Below are 8048 nucleotides of genomic sequence, written 5' to 3'. Positions count from 1 at the left end.
GCAGAGCAGGGTCTTCTGCTGCCTTAGTAACAAATGCCTAAGGAGAAATCCCAGTAGCAGAAGAGCATGAGGAGAAATGTCAGGTAGGACCCAGGTCTTTGCTCTAGTGGTTTTATGCTTATCTCTTTGCAGCTGCATTTCCAGTTTTATAATTGAGAACTTAACTCCTTAATTTTATTCAGTGTTTACTGTTAACTCACATAAAATTGATGGCTGCTGAGCACACTTGCTCTAAAACATCAAACCGAAACACTGCAAACAACCCCTAAAACTTCCCTTCACCTATTTCTATAGCATAGAGAAGAAAAACTTCACCTTTTGATAGACAGAGGCACTTCAAGGCAAGAGCACTTGTGCCTTCTCCCAGACCACCAACAGTGATGGTCTCCTGCATTCACAGGGGAGAGCTCTGGGACAGGGTGAAAGGAGGCAAAACTACATTTGTGAGACCTAATTAGCCAGCACGGGTCTGATTGCAGCTTCTCTCAAAGGTGGATGTTTCTAAATGAGCATCTGCAGCAGATCTGGGGCCTCTTTTGGATGTCCTGGAAAATTTAAGATTTATATAATCATTAAGATTCATAATAATCATTATTACTGATTTGTGTTGCAGGACCTTCTCACTTATGGTCTGAGGGGTATCACAGTCAGTTTTGAGTCAGTCAGTATCACAATTCTGGCTTGTAGCTGGTGATAGATGATGCAGACAGTCTTAACCAAGTGGGAAAACCTGTGAAAATACAGAAAAAATGTAAAAATCTGTGGTAGAAACAGTGAAATTTGCCATAGCAAAGGAGACCAAAGCCCAGATGCTCCCGTGGTGATGCTTACACGCAGCCAGACCTCCAACATGCTTGGTGCTGTGTACAAAGGCATCCTTGGAAAGGAAACTTGCTCGGTCTGAGACCCTCATGAGTCCCTTTGGTCGGCTCCCAACCCCGCATCAGCAGAAACCATTTGTTTCAAGACCTCAAGGGGCAGCTTGGACAGACTAACTTGGGAACCCTGAGCTATGCATAAAACACAGGTAGGTGGGTGACAGCGTGTCCCTAAGCCTGTGGGCAGACCCATACCCCATGCAATGGGGAAAATGGTGCAGCAGATGCCACGTCCTTCTCTTGCACCTTTCCCCATTGCAAAGCAGCTCACACGAGCTCCACTCCTGCAGACTGAGGATGAGCTGGGGCAGCTTGAACCAGAGGAAATTCCAGTTGCAGTGTTTCAGGAATGGGATCCCTGCCGTCTCATGCCCATTCCCTTGCTCTTTTTTCCCTTGAGAGCCACATGCTTAGGGTCATCCATGTGCAGTCTTCATCTCCTCTCCTCCCGCTGAGACAAACCCCTGGATGTAGATATCTATGTGGTCTTAACACCAAAGCAACGCCCCCAAACGGACATCTCTCAGTTTGCAATCCTAAGGAGCGCTTTCTTACATCTTAGAAAGACCACAAGCATCCTCCCAGTTTCTAAAAAAGCTGATGAGCTTTTCTCCAGCCAAGGGAAGAGACAAGTAGCAGATAACACTGAGCAGAGACCTAGCAGCTGGAGACAGTCTCCAAGGAAACAACCCAAAACCTCTTCTTGCAGAGCAGAGCTACTCAGAATATGTCATAGCTCTGCCTTCAGAAACCAAATACCCGTGCAGCAGTGGTTATCTTGCCTCTCTACCCTGTAGGAAGGTGGTCTCTATTGAAAGGGCTACTGTGGAAGGATGGGGCTCATCTTTCCTTCTTCTCTTCTCCCCCAGTAGAAGTCACCCTCTGTGTGGGGATGAAACCCTGAGGGACAATTGCAGGAGTCCAGGGCAAAGGGAGGATTTCCTCAGCCTCTGCTTTTCTCTGCATAAGGGTGCTGCTGCTGGATGGTCCCCAAAGGGCTCAGGAAGGTTTGCTACAATTGGTAAAATCCTTTGAGGCTGGAAAGCACCAGAAATGGGCAAATCCCATGGGGAAACTCTTGGTTATGTCCATCCAAACTGAGGGTGCTTTATAAGATCCATTTCTCCTTTTTTCATCCATTTCTTCCTTACTGTCTTGGGACTGACAGATCCTGCATGGGCTTTGGGGCCGGAGCTGTCATGGGTGGTGGAGAGCCCTCAAGAGGTTGACCCATCTGGAAGGTCAGGGGGGAATGGACAGTCCTGGCTTCCTCATTTGTCCTGGATGAGCCCAGGGGATGGAGGGTGTAAGAGACTTTTGTTGGGGATCCGCCTGGCATGAGAGCTGGGATGGAGTCAGGGAGACGAGGAGGAGCACTTGCCTTGGTTTCATCAGAAATGCGTGGTCTGGGTTTGGATGGTCACCCTTCCCAGCTTCATGCCTCAGTTTCCCCACCTGTGGTTGGAGGCCGGTGCTGTCCCAGGGTTGTCTGGTTGCAAACACAGAGGTTTGAGGAGTTCACAGGGACGCCTTCGGGAAAACGCAGTCTTCATCACAGGGGAGAGCTGAAAATGTTCATTTGTTGAGCAGTATAACACGAGATTAATGTGATGTTTCTTAAAACAACATGGAAGTCTCCCACCTTTCAGTAAGGAGAAGCTATTTTTTCCCTATTATATTTAACCAATTTCCCATGTGTCATTCCCCCACACCCCTTTTAATGAAGGAAGCAAACATAATTGAGAAAAACACTAAAACCACCTTTTCTTTTTTAAAAAAGCTTGTAATTGGATTACAAGTGGAGCTGGTTAACTGTCTATTACTAATTCTCCAGTGTTCATACAGCACAGGGACCAAAGTTCTTTACCCGTACAGTTAATTTTTAGGTGCTCTAATTTTAGACTGTAGCTAGGCAGCTATACCCTGACTTGCTGCCAACAGCCAAAATCTGGCTTTGCTCAGTAACTTGCATAAATCTTCCTATCTGTCTGGTGGGGAAAAGTGAGGGTGGGGCTTTTTTTTTTTTTTTAAATTTATTTATATGTTTTATTTTGGTTTTAATGCCCTCCAGCACAAAGCTCACTGTGAAGTCTCTCTTGCAGTTTTGGCCTGAACTTTGCTTCCACTTGTGAAAAAAGAGGTGTAAGTGCAGCTTAAAAGGAGAAGAAATGGCTACATTTCAAAACCTCTGTAATGTTAAATAACTTTTAACTCCATGAACAAAAAAGCAAGTGCTATGAAAATAGCTGATTCCAGCTTTGGGCTCCGAAGGGGTTGTACCATTAACCAATGAATTGCAGAGGACATAGTCTTTGTCCCAATACTACCAAAAATAGTGGCTGTGTCTACCACGAACATGAGATGGGGGTTTGCAGCGTTGGTGTTCCTACCTCAGACTGAACCTAATAAATGGTGAACCATTGAAAAAGATAGAGGATCAGTGTCCTACAGATGGACAGAAGAACGGTGGGATGCCCATTAGAGTTTGACATTATGCTTTTCCCTTCCCTGTGCCGCTGTGCTGCTCTTCAGTCAAGCTTGATTTTAACGCAGTCTGGATGAATGCAAGCTTTGCCACGCTGGCTGAATGCTTGTTCTTTCTTTGTTTCTTTCCTGGGGATGTCCAGATGAAAAGGTCCCAAGGCATGCCCAAAGTGCCCATACTATGTGCAGAAATTCCTCTGGAGGAAAGGCTTTGCAAGGTTCTGGCTTGCAAACATCCCCTTCCTAAGCAAATTCTTTGAAAGACAAACCTGATAAATACCTGTGAGATAACAGCTGGGCGTGACACTGAGGTCTGGGGAGGGGAGGGTGTAAAGCAGGACTTGGCTGAAAATCAGGCTGTGGAGTGGGGGCTTGGACAAGTCTTCGGCCACATGAGGTGGATCCAGCTCCAGGTGCAAAGACCATGGTGGTGATCAGACATCTGCAGGTATCTCAATACGGGCTCTGCTGAGCTCTCCAGGGAAGGGAGGTCTTGCTACTGCTCACTCAGCTCTTTCTGGCTCTGGACATGGCGGTGGATGTCTTTGCACCCTGGTAAAATATGAGCCGGCATCACTGGACCGTGCAGATGGCCTTGCCCAGAGTGACTTTATGTGTCTGAAACACATTGTCCTGTTATGCTCCAGTTAGGAAGCGTATGATCCGTGGTTGTCATCTGTGCAGTGAGGGATGGGCCATGAAGGGTTTGTTGATGGGTTCAGAGATACCCCAGTTGACACTTACTCTGCATGTCTGAAAGGTGGCTGGTTGCTGCCCTTACGGAAGACACCTCACTGGGGATGGAGCATTGGAAAAAGGAGCAGTCTGGGCCCCTAAAATCAGAATACCTAACTCAACAGCATGGACAGAAAATAGAGTCCAGGCACTGCTGTGCACCTGGGGTGACAAAAACATTTCCCCCCCTCCCCCTAATTAACAAACAGGACCTGCAGGATCCCACCAGAAGCCACCAGGAAGGTGAGACCAAGGGAGCTTTGAAGCTGATGGATTTAAGACTAAGGAAATGGGTGAAGGGCCAAGCCTGAAATTCCTACAGCCACCTAAATCTGCAATGCTTCTCCAGAAGCATACAGCAGCTTAGTGTCCCAGCAAGCTTGAGCCTCAGTTTCCCTCTCCATACCCAGGGCTTACGCGGCCTTTGGGTTTATTTGAAGCTCTGTAGAGAAGCAGGTGATTGTGTGGGGATGTGGGAACACACTTCTCCTCCCTTAGCTCAAAATTCAGGTCCATCACCCGAGCCAACGGCACACTTCCATAAACATTCCCTGGACTGTGAACTGTTCCCACTGAGGTAGGAAAAAGGATAGAGGGACAGATGAACCCTCCCATGACTTTCTGTTACCTCTGTACAAAATGTTAAAAATACCCTCGGGGAGGTGATAGATGGACTTTCATCAAGGCAAGCACAGATGACCAAGCAGCGTTTTGCCAGAATCGCCTCCCAAGTGGCACCTTGAGGCTCAGGTTACATTTTGGGCTCATGTGAGCCGTTCCTGGGCTCCCATGGATGAATTAACTGCAAAAGAAGAGGACACAAGGCCTTGGAGGGAGATTGGAGAGCCCCAGAAGTGAGCACTGTAGGTGATACGCAACGCAAAGTAAGCACGGCCAAAGTCACATTTACAGCAGGTAGAAAAATAACTGTTACAGCAGCGAGAACGGGTCTTGCCGCTGTTTTGCCTGCTTGGCAATTTGACAAAGCAAATCTTCCTGGCTGACTGACTCAGGTTCAAACTCCTCGTTAAATCCCAGCTCTTATCATCTGGTTTGTCATTTACATCACTGATGATAAGACTTCCATCGCTCCCTGCGAGGGGATGATTATGGCTCAGAGGAAGATGCAGGGGTGAAAGCAGAAGTGATCTGGAGGTCCCTGTGGTCTGGTGGGAGCTTCTCGGTGGGTCACAATTTGGCAGCATGAATTTTGTGTGCTTGCAAAGTCCTCCTGCCCAACGCAAAGCTTTCCCTTTCCATGAGGATACTCCTCACACACCACGAGTGGTCTGCAATGAGAGCACATCTTATTTCTAACCTGAATTCATCGCACTGCAGACATCAGAAGAAATACACTGGACTTGATCTCAGTACCTGAGCTATGGTTTCTACCACAGAGACGGATCCATCATGTTTGTAGTGGGCTCAGGAGGAGAAATGGAGGAGAAAAGGCCCTTTTCAGATGCTGTGGTTGCAGTCTGTGCAGAGACAGACAACTCTGGCAGCTGTAAACCCTCTGTGTTAAAGGCTTGTATCAGCCCTGGAAACAAAAATCTACTAAAAATAATACTGCTGGGAAAGAGAAAACTTAAAAATCTGTAAACAGAGGGTTAACCACAGGCAGGGAAATGACTCTACGTTTTTAAGCCAGAGAAGGAGAATTACAAAGACAGATAAGCCCAACTTGAGTGCATGTGCCCTGACATGCCAAATACAAGCAGTTTCATACACACATCCAAATACCTGGCCCCTGGGTGAAGACACTGAACACTGATGCTTTGAAAATAGAGCATTTTCTACTGCTAAATAACCGTATAGAAACAAAGTTACAGAGCTGTACACCGGCTGACTCGAAGTACTGCAAACCCACCCCACGCCTTGCAAACCGTTCTCAAGTCCCTGAATAGAAGTGGGAAGAGAAAAATAAATGTGTCCTCAAGAGCTTTATTTGGTAGGCATCGCCCAAAAAATCCAGTACGTGCATTAAAAAGAAAAAAAGTGACTCCGTAAGGGTGCGTTGCTGCTTTGTTGTGAGATTCAGTTGCTGCTAAAAAAAACAGAAATAAAGGAGCCTAAAACTATTGTTGGCTGCAGAGAGCTGGAAGACTGGCTCCTGCCCATGTTACTCTGTCCACAACCCTTGTTTTTCAGGCTCAGGTGAAGTAATAGTAGGATATTTGAAAGGATGTTATTGTTCAAGAATAATTGTGCCAGACATGCGGGTTAATAATAGACAGGGTCATATATCTCCTGTGTCAACTTAGGCAGCAAGCAAAACAAACCACACGCATTTCCAAAAACATCTATCGAACTAGCACCATGGTGTGTGTCGTCTTGGTGGGGAAAAAATATCCTCATGGGGAACAGAGCCTAGATACTTCTAATCTATTATTTGGGACTGCTTTCTGATTTTCAGTGAGCTGAACGGGAGAGGGAAAAAAAGGTCGCAGGACAAGTTAGTGGTAAAACAAGCGAGACGGGAGCTGGGTGGCAGCCAGCTCCCCACTGCTGCTCAGGTCGCGTGAAGGCAGAGCTGTCCCAGGGCTCAGCTGTGTCGTCACGGATCTGGGTTCAACTTTTCCTTCCTCCCAAGAAAGGTGGTGTCACAATTTGCACCTGCAAGTCACGAGTTCAAGCTGCTGCTCTGCTTGGGGCTACACCGGTTGTGTCTTTACTCCTGCAAGTTGTAATACTATAAGCACTGAGGGGTTTTTTCATTGTTAATTTTTTAAAATTGATTTTCTTAATGCATCCTTCCGGGCTAGAATTTCACTGCAGCATACGGAGCATGGGAAGATGATCAGGATTCAGGGAATTTGCACCCAAAATGTATGAAAAGGTGGGTATAGATCAATAGAAAGATGATGGATCTGGAGAGATGATGGTCCCAGCACACTAACATTTTTCTAGCTACCTATCTCATGCTGTCACAAGCTGGCAGTAAAATCTTTTGCAGTTTTTTATTCTGGTTACAATAAGAAAAGCTACCTCAGTCCTTACTTCACTTGCACATAACTTTACTTAAGTCAACAGGGGACACCAACAGGCAGGAGACCATTCCCCTTTCACTCAGCAGTACTGTAATGGTGATTTATTTGTGTTCTGGGCTCCCCTTTGGAGGTCTTATCCAAGAGCTGTTGGGCAAGACCCTTTCTTCAGACAGGCTCTTGCAATTTTCCATTTTTATACGTATTTCAACAGGCCGCTACAACTGTTGGAAGACGGCCCTTTGGCCAAGTGGGGAGCAAACAAGTCCTGGTGCCAATATGACTCAAAAAGATGGGCATGGGAATGCCTTGGGGGACTGAGAAGAAAAATAAATCAATCTTTCACCTCTGAATCTCGGATTGAAGCTCTCCACAGCTGAAAATATAATTTTTTTTTTTTTTTTTTTTTTTGCGAAACACACTGATAGACTGGTAGACACATCTCTCTGGGCCAAAAAGTGGATGTTGCAGCAGCATCCCCAGGAGCAACAGGAAAAATTCTGCTGGCTCAGCAAGGCATGATCCTGCACCCCCTAAAATCCAGGGAAAAGTTGAAGGGTTTTTGGGGGTGTTTCGGTGGTGATTGCTACCTGTCTTCTGCATATGGGGAGCTCTACATGCTTGTTGCTTTCAGTGGGCTTTTTCTTGAGAGATGTCAAAGTGTTTCTCAAATGCAGATTCTTTTTATTTTCTCCAAATTATAGAGGATGAAACTGATCCTTTGCCCAGGGGTGTAGCAAAATCCCCCCTTTAACAACTGGGCCAGACACGACCCTGTTATAAAGAATCTGTTTAATGTCACGGGAGCTGGGACAGTCCCCATCTGTAAAAATATATAGGAAGCTCTTGGGAAGTGCTGCTACGTTAAAAACTTGATGCAGACCTAAATGACAACTTGTTTCTTATGGATCTCTTGTGTAGATCCTTAAACATCTTGTTAGGAGAAGAAAATGAGGCTTGGTCA

This window comes from Strix aluco, chromosome 2 (assembly GCF_031877795.1).
Source record: "Strix aluco isolate bStrAlu1 chromosome 2, bStrAlu1.hap1, whole genome shotgun sequence".
NCBI lineage: Eukaryota > Metazoa > Chordata > Aves > Strigiformes > Strigidae > Strix > Strix aluco.
The sequence above is the reverse complement of the archived record's forward strand: the minus strand, read 5'-3'. Positions refer to the sequence as shown.